The sequence below is a fragment of the Hypanus sabinus genome, chromosome 17 (genome assembly GCF_030144855.1).
Source record: "Hypanus sabinus isolate sHypSab1 chromosome 17, sHypSab1.hap1, whole genome shotgun sequence".
Taxonomy (NCBI): Eukaryota; Metazoa; Chordata; class Chondrichthyes; order Myliobatiformes; family Dasyatidae; genus Hypanus; species Hypanus sabinus.
Window position 1 is genome coordinate 19,424,207 of NC_082722.1, and position 17,896 is coordinate 19,442,102.

The following is a 17,896-nucleotide window of genomic DNA, read 5'->3' on the forward strand; positions in this document are numbered from 1 at the left end:
ACTGCAAATTCAACGATATTTTCGGTTATAACGTAAAAGGTTCTGGGGAGAATCACGGGTGAGAAACATAGTTAAAGCCTTAGATTTATAACTTTTCATCGGGTTACCAATCAGAAATCTCTATTCTCTTTCTCTCTCCATCAAAATGTTGTCACAACAACGTGTTGCGAATATTCGAGCAGCGTCCGATTTCTATTTCCCTCAGTTGAACATTGATATAATTGTGCAAGAATAGATTTTTAATTGGCGGGATTTCCATGTCAATAAAATAATTCTCGCCGATAGTGGCAAATCTCTGGATTTATTCTTCATCTTGTACCGTCTGTGGGGGCAAAACTATTGGGAAACTTTTAAGGGGAAGGAAGTATTTTTTCTTGGAATGATCGGGTTTGTGCACTAGACCGGAAGAGGAGACTACGACTGAGCATATCTGATATTATCACATTGAATGGCCGGGCAGTAGACAGGGCCCGAGTGGTTTATTGCTGTTCTTTTCTTAATTTTCTTAGGTTTTATTTTATGATAATTGCTTCTATAAATCGGAAAAACGACGAAGACCAAAATTATCATTTATTTTCCCAATCATTACATGTACATCGATCATCAACCTTTGGTGGACGCAAGAAACGAAACGTAGCGATGCTCTGGCCTACACTCATTGATAATATATGGCTATGAACTGCAATCGGATTCTCAGCTTCACAGCTTCTTTGATGTATTTACATCTGCGTACAATGTATGTTTGCTTTGATGTTTGGATGCCTGTGTGTAACGCGAATCGGGAATCTGCAGAGCAGCATAAGTCAGTTTGTCAGCACCATTTCCTTTAGTCTGTGAAAGTAATCCAAAATGAGCGGTTAGTCGAGCATTTAGTGACTAATTGAATCACACGATTGTAAAATAATTTAGAGATGTACTGATCAGTAAAGAACTTTAGGTTGCTTACGCTTGAATACAATTACGTCAACATTGTTTCAAGATTTCCCTTAATTATTTTTTTATATTAGCGATTCTTTCTTTACTTAAAGAGTTATTTAACAAAATCAAGATACAAGAGTAGAGAAACCCTTGAAGTGGCAGATGTGGTACAAAACAATTGGCAAACTTGTAGTACAATTTCACTTTCTCTCATCTGTGACTGATTGCCGCATCCTGTTTCGTTTATGGATCTCATAGGTGTTTGCTCAGCCGCACCTGCCAACACAGTTCCAAATGCACATGGACTTTGTTGACAGTGGACAACTGGGAAATGAAAGAATGAACGTTGGCACTTAGTTCAGTCAGACTCTCTGATTACAGTTTGGTCACAATTCGGTATTTCCGGTAGTTCAGTTCTCCTCGGTTATTATCAGACACATGTTTATTATGGAGCTGATAATTGGCGATGGGAAGGATGGCATTCCTAGTTTCGTGCTTCTTGGCAATTCCACACGGGAAATTACATGTGAAATTAAATTTGTAAAAGCAAGGTAAAAGTAATCTCTGGAGATTCTGCAGATGCTGGAAGTCTTGAAGAATGCGCACCAAATATTCATTAGGTAAGGCAACATGTAAGAAGGAAAGTAAACTGTCGATTGTTTCTGGCAGAGACGTTTTATCGGGACTGGAATAGAGGGATTAGAATCCAGAATATAAAGGTGTGAAGGGGGTGCGGGAAAAGTAGCAGGTGACAGGTGAAAACAGGTGAGTGCGAAGGTATGTGGATGACTGGGATGGGAATGACGAAGGAAACTGGGAGGTGTCGGGTAGAAAAGATAAACAGTGTATGAAGGAGTCGGAGACGGGGGGGGGGGCAGTGGACCCTGCAAAATGGAAGAAGGAGCCGGCAGCCTGATGGGCAGATGACGAGAAGAGAAAAAGTGAAACGGAGAATAGAAAAAAGAGAGAATGGAATGATGGAGAAATTCCGAAAAGTTATAGAAATCGACATTTATCCCTTCAGGTTGGAGTCTCCACAGATGGAAGAAAATATTATGCTTGTACCGGAACGGTAAGATGTTTCACTATAAGGGGATTAGCTATGACAAACTTTATATTTTGTTACAGTGTCAATGGTATCCTCTAGTTTGTAAAATTAACTTCCTCTTGGACGATGATATATATACAAATATGAACCCTCTGGGGTACTCCGGTTTCCTCCAATGACTTACAGGTTAGGAGGTTAATTGGTCACTTGGGTGTGACTGAGCGGCACGGGCTGGTTGCATCGGAAGGGCCTGTTTCAGTGATATATCTCTAATGCAAATCTATGTCACATTCACGCTAATCTCTCTGTTTTACCTGGGAATAGATAACGCGCTCCTCATGTTGTCCATCTTTGTGAAATGGTTTGCTCTCCCTATGGTTTAGTGAAGCATAAGCAGTGATGTGCTCAACTGGTGCTTGTTCAGCCTGTTAGAAAAACATATTTAACACATATCATTGATACAGAGCTCAGTGATCATAAACTAAATTAGATTTGCCAAATCTAAACACCGAAAATAAAAAAATGTTGGAATAACATTTTGTCTGCACACAAAGATACTGTTCATACATCATACCGGAGGTGGGATCTCGACCGTTTCAGACTGAAAGTCGCTATGTTTAGATGATCAAAATTACCGCTTATAACAGACGTAGGAAAAGGATGGAGTTCTCAGTTCTGGCCATCTTTGTTTTTTTTTGATCTGCTAAATCCTATCTCTTACATCGCTCAAAATTCTGTGCATGGGCACAGGCCCATGTTATATCTTTTACGCATGCGTCAAATTATCGTAATCATTGTCCTGATCAAAAATCGTCCCTGCGGTGCAAATTGAAACTATGACCCTTAACAATCACATTATTTAAGTTGAGGATATTGGAGCAAATGGCAAGTCCCGATGCTAAGTCTCGCTTAAATCTAGCCGGAAACAGGGGAGCGTCATCCTGGGCCCCCGTTGATTTGATTGGATTTTCTGGAAAATTACGATGGAAGTAGGTTGAACCAATGGACGTAGTTGTTACAGTAAATGATAAAAAATGGTATTTGATTTACTGAAATAATGACATAGCATTCCAGAATAATAAATTAATAGTAAAAAGTTATCATGAATGCTTCATCTTCAACTTAGATATTACACTAAGCAATAGCCCTGCATTTCCGGAAGTGTTACGAACACTGGTAGAAGTTTTAGCGGAATTCTACCATAATGAAATCAATGATGTCTGCAGCACTATCTTATCTTAGTTGCTGCAGCTGCTCCATTTGCAGCTAAAGTCGTTAGGAAAAATTAAAACTAAATGAGTGAAACTGGAGAATGTGATTAATGAAACACAAGAAGACAAAGGTTATCTTGAGAATGAATACATGTACCAAAAAATAATAACATTGAAGTGCTGGAAGCATGAAGTAAAATAGAGAAATAGAACACACAACATTTTAGTTAGATCAAGAACCACCAGTTAAAGGGAAATAGTTCATGTTCTCGTTGCAATCTGCGGAAGGGTCTTCAGTCTGGGACGTCAACTGGTTCTCTTTCCAAAACCGGTCAGAAGCCACAGATTATTTTCTGGTTGGAATCCAAATGGGAGACGGCAGTACTTTTATCTGTTTAAGGCTTTGCTTCCGAAATTGAGGACAATACTCATTCAGCGTATTATCGTGGACTAGAAGGTGCCATGTGGAGTATCATTGTTCACCACACACTGCAAGGTTTTGTTGCAAGTATATTCGATTCCATTCCACCGCTGTGTGGATCTTTGTTGCGGATCTTGGTTAAAACCGCATTTAATATTGCAAAGACCATTTCAACAAAACAAGATTTCTTTACATTTTTAACTTGCTTACTGGCATCAGATCAAATGTACCACACATTACGATTTGATTCGTGCACGTACTGTAGTTTCCCATTCTCCAGTCAACTGCTATTCTCGGAAACTAGGATTTAGTAGTTTCTCACAGTCTCAGATACGTGTTGAATTATTTCTCAAAGCAACTGACCTTCCAATGGTATATATGACCGTTCCCCTTCCAATCCAACCGGCTATGAACCGGTGTGGAATCTTGAAAGGATACTGGAAGCAGATGCAACGGGAACATTCAAATAAATCTTGAATATATACTTGAAAATAAATATTTGACGGGGAAAACAGATTTATTTTCCCTACTACGCTCCAAAGTGTTATGGAATTAAATAGATTCATGATATCTTTGCTATGCAAATATCACGCTCTGAAACAAAACCAGTCGCTTAACCTACCGGGTCTTCATTCTGACATCCGTCCAAAGAATTTTTGTTACCCCCTTCAGAAAAAAAAACAAAAATAAATGATTTGCATTGTAAACATCGTACATCATTCATTTGATACCAATCGAATTAATCGTATAAGTGGAACTGCTGAAGTCACGGATCTGTCAGAAAATATTTGTTGGTTACAGTCCTGCTAATATACTGTGTTCTGCATTAACCTGGTGCTATGCTCAAAAGGCATTGACTTTCAGCGAGTCTGTAAAGTGATAATAGCATACAGTGGCGGTACTGTATTTAAGTATGCCAGCCAAAATTGAAATTAAAACCAATGAAATGTACATAAGTTAGTCAATGTTCTTTACACAATTGGAGGGAAGTTAGATCTACGCCAAGTCATTTACGCTTCAAAATACGGATCTGCCACTGCATTAAAAAAAAGACATTTGAAGAACTCCATGTAACGGCATTCAGAAATGAGATATGAAATACTACTAGTGGACTGGTGAAATAATTGAACTTTATGATCAAGCCTATATGTGCTAGAATATTATCACTGACATCTGGCTTCGACAATCGCGATCCATTTCCAAATATTCTGTAAATGTCATTTACTGTTTTGAAGTTAAATGTCATTAACGCTTCTATTTTGTACGAATAGAGATGCTGTTTCTCAGCAATCAGTCTTCTTACCGTGCGATCTCTTTAACTTGAATTTCAGCAAAACTATTAGCAAAATTACATTTAAAATTGCTGATCCGCCCACTGCACATGCGAGAATCCATCTGGTATCAGCGCCTTGAAAAAGAAACCGTGAAGCATTTATACATCCAAAAACAAATCCGCACATGAAAAGCAGCAATGCAAACTATTATATATGGTCCTTTCAAACCTCACGACATACTGATAGCAAAATTACAGAATATACTATATAGAACAAAGAAATCTGGTTTTTAGTTTCTCCAGACACATACGAGCTATTTACTAAGACTAAGAATAGGCTCGGGTGCTTTCTCCTGTACTTCTCTTGACAATAGATATTAGCACAACAATTGAATGTGTAATCGTCTAACCTAATACAATTCTAATTTCGATTTAACCTTTTAAGTCACGTCTGTCACGGATATTCTTTGGTACGAATAGGCACGCCAAAAGAGTCAGGGTGCCTCAAAATGTCGCTTCTGCATTACGTGCTGAAATTACCCGCTTACTTCATGAGTTTATAGCACTGTACCGCTAAGTCTCCTGAATGTGTATCGAGCATATGAAACGCATTTTCCCACTGTTATGTTTTCCACAGCTTTATGAGTGATAAACCCGAATTAATGGTAAATGCATAATGAACACATACATAAACTCGAGTCATCCATTTGAATTCTGTTGTCAATATTATTGGAAGGGAATTATGCAGAGACTGAGTTTTGTCAAAGTCTGTTTACAGTTTCACTCCATATGTATTAGATCCAGGTGGCAATTAAGTGTCACGCCTCACTGTTCAGGAATTCCTACCTTGATTCTGATTTTGCCCCATGCCGACTTTTTTCCGGTAAAACTACATCAATTAAATACACCTTCACTCACCAGCAGATGGTTTCCCCCTTTGTTACATCACTATGCGATTTAGAGTTTAACTTTTGCTTTGTCTCATCTTTGACAGATGTTTTGAAGTTTGTTACCTGACACGTACAACACGAAATCAATTTCTTAATTAATCCTACACGATTTAAACTGAGGGTATAAGACATTTGTTTTATGCACAATTCACATTGAGTGCCTACCTTTAGATTCTATTCTTGGGTATTTAATATTCAATATTTAACGTTTCTGACAAAAGATTTGGATGAAATTCAATGTCCAAGTTGGGTGAACCTCGAGTGCGAGTCAGTACAGGGCTCTACTTGGCTTCTAGTATAGGGGCCTCGCTTCCCTTTGCACTTACTAAAGTGAATAAGCAAACAACTAATCCAATAACTAAACATGCAATACGAATATGGTTTCAATTTCGTAAACTTTTCGATTGAATAAGTTTCTCCTATCAAGTCCTATTATATCCATTTTTTCTTCCAAACATTCAGAACTGATCAAGCTTTACTTTTATGGAAAATGAACGGGATAACATGTTTTCCTGATTTATTCGTAGATAACTGCCTCAAGTTTTCTGAACTATTTTCTAATAAGTATAATTTGCCTAGATCACATTTTTCAGATATTTACAGATTAGAAACTTCGTGAATGTTATTTTCCCTATGTTTCCGATACCACATCAAACGGAAATTACAGGAAAGAATAGGTTTAAACACCTATCAGAAGCGTTTAATAGGAATTATTTATGATCTGGTTGCGAAAATACGTCTAGGTGCATCAGATAAAATTAAGAATGAATGGGAAATAGAACATGAGGTTTCTTTAACTACAGAGAAATGGGAGAAAATTCTCCAACTTGTTAACAGTTCTTCAATGTGTGCTAGGCACGCCTTGGTACAATATAAACTGGTTCATATGGCCCATATGTCTAAGGATAAGTTAGCTCGTTTTTATTGTCATATAAGTTTTGTCTGTGACAGATGTAATTCCGACGTTGCTTCCGTGACACATATGTTCGGGTCTTGCTCTCTTCTGGAAAAAACATTGGAAAAACATTTTTGATACTATTTCAGTAGTTTTGCGCATTGATTTACAACCTCATCCTATTACTGCAATTTTTGGATGACCAGTGATGGACTCTAATCATTTATCCCGTTCAGCTTGCTGTTTGATTGCATTTCTTACATTAATAGACAGAAGATCCATTTTATTTAAATGGAGAGAGACTTGTCCCCCTACTAGATTTCAGTGGTTTTCCCAAACTATGACATGTTTAAACCTATAAAAAATTAGAAGTGGTACTATCGATTTTTCGGTTAAATTTGAAGAAACTTGGAGGACATTTATTAAAATGTTCATATAATATCAGCTGAACTTTTCGGAATCCTTCTCAATAACCTTCTGTTCGCTTATAGAGGAGCGGAGTTAATGACAAATATTGATTTTAACCGGTCAAACACGGCAGCCCAGCTTTTGTTTTGTTTTGTTTTTTTGTCTAGTCTTTTTTTAAGTTTAGGGGGACTTTTTTGTATAAAAGTTTTTGAATCCTTTCAATGTTCAGTTATTACGAGATTGGGAGGCTTAGATTACATATGTTACTCGGAGTCTGTGTTTGTATGCGTTAACCGTTAGTAATATAATCCCGATCCCTTTCTATTATTTTCATTAGCATGTTTATTAATTCGGAACTTAATTAAGAAATGATCAATAGAGACAGAATGTTCACTGTAGTCAGGTAATCTGAAAATTTCCCCCTACTTCCGTGATGGGAAGCTGTTCTGTGACTGTTCTTAACCAGATTTGATCGACACACCTATATCATTTGGAAACGTTTGCATCCTTCCATCAGTGCTAGAGATTTTGAACATGTTCAAAATGCAGAGTGCACAAAATGCAGAAGGTAAACTGTAGATACGGAGAGGAATAAAATAACGAAATTTCGGTCCGATACCTTACACCAGGGCGCAATGAATACACCATCTTACCTTGCTCCAGGATGTAGCTGAAACTGACAGACACCGTGAGGGAGATATGCTTTATCATATTTTTAGCAAATGTCCAAAAGTTTGCTACCTTACAACTATTGAACGATTTCAATTTCATCATTCGTGCTACACGATTTAGAGCAACAGGAACAACACATCAGCTTTTGAACACCTTTCACGTTTGCTATTCACTGTCAATAACTGATCTTTAAAATTAGTCATTCTTCCTTGTTGCTGTTCAGTTACTCTTCTTACATGGTCACATACGCCCCACCACTATCGCTTGCAAGCGCTTCCATCTTATATTAAGTGCAACAGATTCTGAACATGCTGATATCCAGAGTTACACAGAACATCCTGGAAAAACTCCGTCGATCAGGCTATCTAAAATATTAACGTTAAAGGCCGAGACCCAACATCATGACTTCATCAAGAGACCCATCTTACCTTGCTCCAGAATATAGCTGAAACAGGCAGGCACCGTGAGAGAGACATGCGACACCAGACAGATGTACACATCATTTCCCCAAGCAGACTGATTAATTTCCAATAATCTGTAAGCCTCGTATAAACCCTCCTCGGTCCGGTTTATCACTGTTTTTCTTCCACTGCGAATTTGCCTGTTATTTTTTTGCCAGACGATTTCTAATTCCTTCGGGTAGAAGGCAGCTGTTTTACAGAGGAGCTGCCGAGTAGCCGAAAAATCTCCAATAGGAACGATTTCCAATGGCGTTGGGGGAGCTTAAACAAAAATATATACATTGGGTGTTTACCAATCATTTAATTAAATTAAATTCCTTTATCTTCCCGCCAATTCAATTTCATCTCACTGCCAAATTAGTTACCCACCATACGTTACCAGCATTTTATAATTTGTTTTATGTTCAAGTTCAAGTTCATAGTTATTAAACCAAAACCCTAAATTATGATAGATTTCCACAGTCCGAAAAAATAAGCTCTTGCCTAGGTTTTTAATATTCTGGAAACTCAGTTGTTCAGGCAGTTTTTCAGAGCCTTCGTTGGAGCTTTCTAGTCATCAGCATTCACTGATAGAGCTTTCTTCGGAATGTAAATCACTGCTGGAAGATATCTCCCGTATTTAATGTTTTGAATATGCCAAATCGTACCCTCCATAAAACGTCTAAGAACGTCAATGCGATGCTGATATTAATCGCATTTATTCTACATTTCTATTATTTCATACACCTATCGGCCTACAGCAAAATGCTCGATAGTGATCTGGCACTGGTATATGAATGATGATGCCCTGCATAGAGACAATCCCGGAGCTGAACGAACTCCGCTTTTCCGTGCAGAGATTTCACTCAAATTTGAGCCCAAATTTCATAGTATTGCAAACGTGGTCTGCTTCCGCTTTAGCTATGGTCCGTATCTAACTTAGGAAATTTTATCGTCAAATTCCTTTATCAATGTGTCACAACATTTAGCATTTCGCTCTGCCTACAATGCCCATCCTGAGCTCACGGTTGCCCGCACAGCGCTGCCATGGACCATATACGGATTACAGATGTTTACGTGCCTGTTGCTGTAAGGCAAATTATTTTGTAAAAGTCCTCAGGGTCCGATATGGTGTCAAATTCGACCTTTTAGGGAGGCTTGTGCAGAATTTGAAGGTGCCTTGACAGAGGTATTCGAAATGTCCTGATCCTCGGGTGATGTGCTGAAGAACTAGATATGACTAATGTTCCATAGTTGTTCAAAAAAGGCTCCAAGAATACGCCGTGAACTTTTACGATGGCGAGCCTGACGCTTGTAAAAGGTAAGTTATTTGAAATATTCCAAGTGACAGGATACAAAGCTATTTAGGTAGGAGCAGCAATAGCCATCAAAATTTTGTGCTTGGTACGCAGTGTCCAGCTTAACTTTAAGAGTTTTTCGAGGAATTTACCCGGGATTATGTTGAAGGAAAAGCAGTGGATGTTATCAACATGGCAAACCCCTTGGGAAAGTCCGGAATGTGAGTCTGTTCAAGAAGGTTCGGTTGACATTCAGGATGAAGTAGTAAAAGGCATTTAACAGTGGCTTGGCAGGAAAGCAAGGGAGTGGTAGTCGACGGCTTTTCTCTGACTGCAGGCCTGGAAATAGAGTTGTACCGTGGGGATCGGTACTGGTTACGTTGCTTGTTGTTCATCTATATTAATGATTTGTGCGATAATGAATTAAACTGGTTCTAGAAATTTGCAGACCTGGACAGTGGGGATCGCTTGGAGTGGAATATGGCACAGCTGTAACAACGGTCTGTGAAATGACAGCTGGAATTTATTCGCTTTCAAATTCCATTGTTGCTCAACTCTCTACTCTTTACTAACTAACCTTATCAAAACTCACCTGGATATTGAGATTTCTATTGCTTTCCCTCTTTTGAATGGCGAAAGAGGTGTAGATTTAGAGAAATTTTGCACAACATGTTTGAATTGATAATTTGCAGAGCGTGCGACAAATAAATACATTAGATTGCTATTAGTTTTTTTTTTGATCTGACTATTATTTCCCTCAGTTTGTAACCTTGACATACAGTATACGAGAGTTGATGAAATTATTCATAATTTGCTTCCTGTGTGATGGGAAATCGAGCAATCCATCTACAGCCACTCACATTAGTAACAATATTACTTCAATATCTTGTGTACAGAGCAAACAACACCTCACTTGAAAATGAATTCCTTGTTTGTGAAGCACCTTCCCAATAATAATGCTAAAATCGATAGGTCTCACTCACTTTGGACATTGGCTTTAAATGGGAGATAGCCGATCGATAGGTCTGCCCTAACAGCAGTAATAAGCAGTATGGCACAACAAACAGAATCAACGTTATTTGTCGCCCGATTGACGCTGCCTGGAATTTATTCTGTTGTTTTTAACACTAGAATTGGAGCTTGTAGAATGTTTTATTTTTCTTAATGCGAGAAACAAAACCACCCTCGTCGTTTCTTTTAACAGGTAGCAACATTTCATATTACTCTCATTAGCAGATTTAATGTAAATGGAGAAGAGGCAAAAATCTCCTCGCAGCCGCACTCACCGTACACAGAGAGCTTGGAGCCACTTCCATTCCAGAAAGATCGTTCCTGATACTTTAGTCCACAGTAGTACATTCCGGAGTCGTCGAATTTCACATCCAGAAGAACAAGTTTTTCGCTTGTCTTTTCGTGAATAAATTGCTTTCTGCTGTCCCTTTCTAAAAATGCATTCTCGCCCTCCTTCCACCAACGAACGTTAACAGTATCTTTTGATATTGGAGGATTGCAGTACATGGTAACATTTGATCCGCCCGGAACCTCCACGTTCTTAGGGAATTGATATACTCTGAACGCAGGTACTTCGACTGCTGCCGGAAAATAAACAAGGGCATTAATAATAGCTACACACAGGGAATAAAAAAGAACCGAAAGACGCACTGTAAATTACTGGACAACTAAGAACCAAAGACGACCAAATTGCTCAACAACTGAAACTAAGTATGCAGTGGGTTAAATTTTCTAAAATAGAATACTCAGTTCAGGAACGGAACATGTAATTTAGCATACATAGCCATGTAATAGCCAGAAGCGCCATGTATAAAACCGTAAATTTCTCTGACATATTGCAGAAACAGAACCGAACAATTTTGCAATGCGAGTGGTGTTCTGAAGAGTTTGTGGAAGAAATAGAAATTCAAGAGAAAATGTATGAACCGTGTGATCATGACGTAGATGACGACTCACCAAGGCAGAATAATGTCTTTCAAATAGACTCCTACTGGGCAAACAGGGCAGTGAGTCCTCTTCCTTTTTCAATTTCTATATTACTACCTAGTGGATGCAAGAAACAAATGCACCTTCGCCGTTTCTTTAATCAAGTAGCAACATTTCATATTGCCATTATTAGCAGATTTAATGTAAATGGTGGATTTATTTCAATCAGTGGAAGTTTTCTATATGGACTTCAGTAAGGCCTTTGACAAGGTTCCGCAGGAAAGTTTAGTTAGGAAGGAACAGTCGTTGGGTATTAATATTGAAGTAGTAAAATTGATTCAGAAGTGGCTGGATGGGAGATGCCAGAGAGTACTGGTGGATAACTGTTTGTCTGGTTGGAGGCCAGTGACTAGTGGTGTGCCTCAGGGATCTATACTGGGTCCAATGTTGTATGTCATATACATTAATGATCTGAATGATGGTTGGTGAATTGGATTAGTAAGTATGCAGATGATACTATGGTAGGTGATGTTGTGGATAATAAAGTAGGTTTTCAAAGCTCATAAGAGTGGGCTGAACGGTGGCAAATGGAGTTTAATGCTGATAAGTGTGAGGTGCTGCATTTTGGTAGGAATAGTACATTTAGGACATATATGGTAAATAGTAGGGTATTGAAAAATTCAGTAGAACAGAGTGATCTAGGAATTATCGTGCATAGTTCACTGAAGCTGGAATCTCAGGTGAATAGGGTGATGAAGAAAGCTTTTCGTATGGTGGCCTGTATAAATCAGAGCATTGAGTATAGGAGTTGGGATGTAATGTTAAAATTGTACTAGGCATTGGTTAGGCCGAATTTGGAGTATTATGTACAGTTATGGTCGCCGAATTTTAGGAAAGATCTTAAAAAAAAATAGAGACAGTACAGAGAAGATTTATTAGAATGCTACCTGGGTTTCAGCACCTAAGTTACAAGGAAAGGTTGAACAAGTTAGGTCTTTACTCTTTGGAACGTAGAAGGTTGTAGGGGGACTTGATATTGGCATTTAAAATAATGAGGGTGATAGATAGAGTTGACGTGGATAGGCTTTTTTTACCATTGAGAGTGGGGGAGATTCAAACAAGAGGACATGATTTGAGAGTTGGGGGGGCAAACGTTTAGGGGTAACACGAGGGGGAATTTCTTTACTCAGAGAGTGGTAGCTGTATGGAACGAGCTTCCAGTAGAAGTGGTAGAGGCAGTTTCGGTATTGTCATTTAAATTAACATTAGATAGGTATATGGATATGAAAGGAATGGAGGGTCATGGGCTGAATGCGGGCCAGTGGAACTGGGTGTGAGTAAGCATTCGGCACGGACTAGAAGGGCCGAGATGGGCTGTTTCAGTGCTGTAATTGTTATATGGTTATATGGTTATATCTAGTGATTTCAAAATTATGTTCGGAATTTTTGCACTTTGCTGAGTTCAGTAATTACCCTATTATTTATTTAGGACTAAATTCAAATCTGTGCTCTGCCAAGTGATCCCAAATATGGGAATCTGCATTGGAGTCATAAATATGTAATAAAATCAGAGATGTTAAACTGAATGTGTCAGATGTATCAATGTAAGATGTAACGACAAATGTGACTAACAGCAACCTCTTGCAGACATTTAGGATTTTTTCTTCTTCTTCCCCCTTTAAAAGAAACACTTTCAATTTTTCTAATGTATGCACGATTGGAGCCTGTAATAAACAAATTGATAATGTGTTTTTAAGCTTACTGAGTGATCTGGCGCTTTTGGTCACTCTGAAGGGATTCGTCGTGGATGAGAAAGAGGAGAAAGGAATATGCGGTTTACTGGTGGAGCGTAAATCCAAACGGTTCCGTTATCCGCCCATCTCGCAAAAAAGTCGTGGAGCAAGATTTAAAATAAACAAGGACGATAGCGCAAAGCGATCGGGTATTCAGAGCAATTGCCGCGTTGAACTCGTCTCTCTATCCTCCTCGGTTACCCGAAGAAGATCGTCGAGTCTTGGATCGCGGGCTAAGACTTGTGGACTGGATTCTTTTTTAGAGGACTTTTAGTTCCTGTTTTGTGTGTTTCAGGTTACACCATTTTTGAAACTATTTTGCACGATTTTGATGGGGCACTTCGACGCGAATTGGTTCTGCGTCTGCAGTGAAATTTTACACCAAACTGATCGACATCGAACATTCCGAAATTGTTTAACCTCTGGTTTGATGTTTCCTATTGTGTCTGCTATTCGTTCGTTTTTGCCCTCTGAACGATCAGTTCTTTTTATCTTTTTGGATGCTTGATATTTTTAAAACTGTTTCCCTGGATTTCTTCGTTTCCTGGCTGCTTGCGGGAAAACAAATTTCAGGGTTGTATACAGTACTGCTAACATACTTGGATAGCAAATGCATGTTGACCGTGAATCTGACAAAAAAATAATAACAACCTTCCTTCACTCCAAATTAGCTTCGCTGTGTTGTTCCCCTTCTACCATATACGATGGGTCCCTTATCAACGTGCCAGTTTCTCAACGCAATCCCAAAGCCCAGCCCCACTGAACAACCTCTGCATTCTCTTGATTATATTTTAGCTCAGCTTCCTCTTTCTTTCGAACGCTAGATGCTCCTGCATGGACTTTCTGGACCTCCAAACTAAATTTTGATAGCCACGATCCCTATTGTTCTTATAATCACCATTGCAGTAACGTTTCCAGAAAATGAGGAGACCAATCGCGCTCTTAGGGCAAGGAAGGCTTTAAGCCGTGACGGGTCAGGTGGGTGTTGCATAGATTATCGTTCTTTGTCTACTGATAATTTCGTTCAGGGTTTGTTTATAAACGTCCGACTGATGAACTACTGTTTAATACCAGGAAAACAAAACGAAAACAAATTGATGAACGAAACTGGCTTGAATAGTAAGTATATTATTCCCTCGGACGCCATCATTCATATATATCCGGTACATTGTGTGATTTTGGATTCTGAGCAGTCATCGTACTGCACAAGAAAAACGACATATGGTCGAGCAGTAGGTCTATTACTTCAGCAAATTTTACCAAATTTAAATCCTTGATCATTTAGAGGCGGTATACATTTTATGAAACAAAAGCATAATATTATGAAAACTTCATAAATTTTTTCAAGCGATGGATTTGCCGTGTTTTTTTTTGTACAAAGTCGGCCCATTGTACTCAGCTTCCTCGCTCGCTGCTGAGGCCAGGTCGCACGTAAAGCACAGCGAGAAGTAGCAAGTTTTGTCTCTGATAGAAAAAAATATTGGTAAAGGCAATGAAGAGAGAGCTTAGAGTTGAAATTGTACCTTACACATTTTAGTGATGATGGTAACACAGAGATTCAGGAGGTATTGCGAAAATATCTATCAAGTGGGCATCGAGGACACCTCAACCGATTGACTACATTCCGAGGCTCCATTTAAAATCCAATCAGCACGAGTGGAACTGGTGGTAACGCTGCTATTTCAAGCATCTCTGAAAATTGCACCAATTAACAGGGAGACAGAAGGAGAATGAATCGGAGCTATTGTTTACCCCGGTACAGACAAAATAGGCATTCGAATGATAATCATGCAACTATTTGTCTGACACGGCAGCGCAAACACTCTTACCCGTTTCGAAAATGAGAATACGGAATATTCTTCGAAGCGTCGTGTTTGGTGGTGAAACTATGCTGAGCTTCTAGCGAAAGGAGTAACGTCTTTGATTACCAATTGGATCCCCAAACCATTTTGAACAGTTATGCAATCGGAATCGCCACGAAACGGAGGGGACGTTCTGCTGCTTTCAATGACACGTTATCGCAATCATTGATTTGCATGTCCTGCCGTATCGGAGATGAAATCGCGTAGATGCGTCGAGCGTAAAGTTGTTCACGGTTAACACATATTTTGTCAATTGGATAGCCCTGGATGTAACTAAAGTCGGATTGTTGAGGAGTTTGTCCAGGAGAGGGTAAATCAATGCCGAGCTGCCATGTGCTTCCTACGAACAGAGTCAGCATTCTGATTAACGTGATAAGGCCACGCCACTTTGCGCAGTTATGCATCGGGAATTTCCACAAATCGTTTGGGATGTTGTGCTGCTTTCATGGACACATTGTCGCCACCAGTGAATTCCATCTCATGTCCACTCAGAATTGAAATCGATCGCAGAAACATATATTTTGTCCATTGGTCCAGCTGGATGTAATTGAGGTGGGGAAGTTGAGGAGGTTGGCTAGAAGAGGACAGTGACATTGTTAACCTTATCCTACTGCGGATCTGGATGAATTGAAAGAGAAAAAAAATCTAATGAGAGACCGTTTAGTTTTACCTTCCAAGTGATTTGAGATGCCTAATGCAGATATGCGACTGCAGCAGAAAACTCCGCTTCCAGCAGATAAGTTTTCTGCCGAGACGGGTGAGGGTGGGGGTGGGTATGATCTTCAGAGATTCCTTTTCTCGACACATAAATACCGAAGGTGTCAGTACTGTGATTAATTCCCCATGAACCACAGGTCTGTTCTCCATTAGTCGATTCTTCATGCAGTGTAGGACTGAAACAGAAACCTGGACCGATCACTAAGCAGTTAAAAGTAAGCTGGATGAAAAAAGTACCTCGTTTGAGCACTTGTGAGAATGTCGTGGTTGCTCTTAGACGACAATTAAGTAAGACTGCACATGCATCATTAATTGTAAATGTTTTTGATATAGTCCCTGTATCCCTATAGTTTCATCATCATAGATTAGTTCAGTATTAACTGGCGTGGAGAAGCACGAAACAGTATAAGAAAATGTATGCTTTGTAAATATTTAATTTATCGGTTTATGAATTCATATCCATGAATATTTCTGATAATGACAGAAAACTCAAGATGATTCCAACTGAGCACAGCTCTCGTTAGGTCTGCGGGTTGACTGTGAATTTAGATTTGTAATTTGTGAGACACTTTTGTCTGCTCCACGAGATGATCTATTGAATTGTCGCGCCTTTAAGTGCCTCTACCTTTACTGAAAACATATTCCAAAATGTTTTCAACAATGTCTTTCTATAGGAGAACAGCACAGGAACAGGTCATCCGACCCACAATGCTACGCCAAATATGCTAAAAAGCATTTGAAAACACTCAAAACCTAATCACTCTCACCTAACCCATGTTAATCCTTGCATCCATGTGCCTCTACAAATGTTTATTTCAAGTCTCTATTGTACTTGCCGCTACCGCCATACCAGGCAGGTCCTTCCACGTATCCACAACTCCCTAAGTAAAAAGGCAACACGAGTGAATCTGCAGATACTGGAAATAAATAAAAACACAAAATGCTGGCAGAAATCAGCAGGCCAGACAACATCTGTGGATCTGTGGGAGGAGGTAGTGACGACTTTTCGGGCCGAAATGTCGTCACTACCTCCTCCCACAGATGCTGTCTGGCCTGCTGAGTTCTGCCAGCAATTTGTGTTTTTACTCCCTCAGTAAAAGACTTGCTCCTCACAGCCCCCTTGAATCTACTCCCTGTCACCGTCAATATATGTCCTCTAGTATGAGACAGTTCAAATCTGGGTAACGGATGCTGTTTGTACACCCTATCTATGCCTCTCATAATCGTGCAGGTCTCTGTCAGATCTCCCCTCAGCCTCCGACGCGTCAAAGAAAACAAACTAACTTTATCCAGCCTCTCGTGATAGCATAAATATTTCAGCTGAATTTTCATTATTATTTTGGTAAAAGAATATGGAGATGTTTTGGAGTAACTCCGACTGCAAAGTAACAGATATTTTTGATACTAAGGGGCAGAATTGATGGGAATATCGCAGCACGCTAGGCTCCATCGGCTGAGAGAGAAATCGGGTTAACACTTCATGTTGATATTTTTTTACTCGATCATGAACAGCAATGTTTTGTGTTTTCCTCTCTTCAGAGAAGATTTCTGACAGGACTAGGATTCCCAATTTTTTTTTGCTTAATTTCGCATTGCAAACTTGGGGAGCGCTAGTTTCCGTTAATATATGCCTTCTTTCCATGATCGACCTAACTAGATATGTACTGAACACATGGAGGCATGACCCTCCTTCCCCTTCATGCGTCTTTAAATGCATCGCGGAAATACTTTGGGTAAAAGACAACTCTCGACATTTTCTCAACATGCTATTTTTCTACCTGGCTCTTATCCCATTAACACGGTTTTTAATACAAGATGGACGAGAACAGCACAGGATTATGACCTGCAGCAAAGCTGTGTGTCGCAACGCGATGTCAAATCAAAATAAATGTTTACCAGCTGCGTATGATCTGTACCTCGTGTGCCGATTCAAAATCTTCTTTGGTACGGTATCTTCTTCTGATTTCACCTGCTTTAAAGATCAACTCCTGCGAGTAAGATACGCCTAAACCCAGGTGCTCCTGCATTTTATGCGAATTGAAGTCTTTGGAT

The 17,896-nt window shown here is 39.3% G+C and overlaps 1 long non-coding RNA gene across 1 annotated transcript; it reads right to left on the reverse strand.

Moving 5' to 3' along the window:
- Positions 1-2,280: 2,280 nt before the first annotated feature.
- Positions 2,281-4,962, reverse strand: LOC132407146 (uncharacterized). The gene is made up of 3 exons (XR_009516378.1): positions 4,902-4,962; positions 4,221-4,264; positions 2,281-2,391 (listed from the first exon to the last, which is right to left on the reverse strand). It is a non-coding gene; the product is annotated as an uncharacterized LOC132407146 (long non-coding RNA).
- Positions 4,963-17,896: the final 12,934 nt, after the last annotated feature.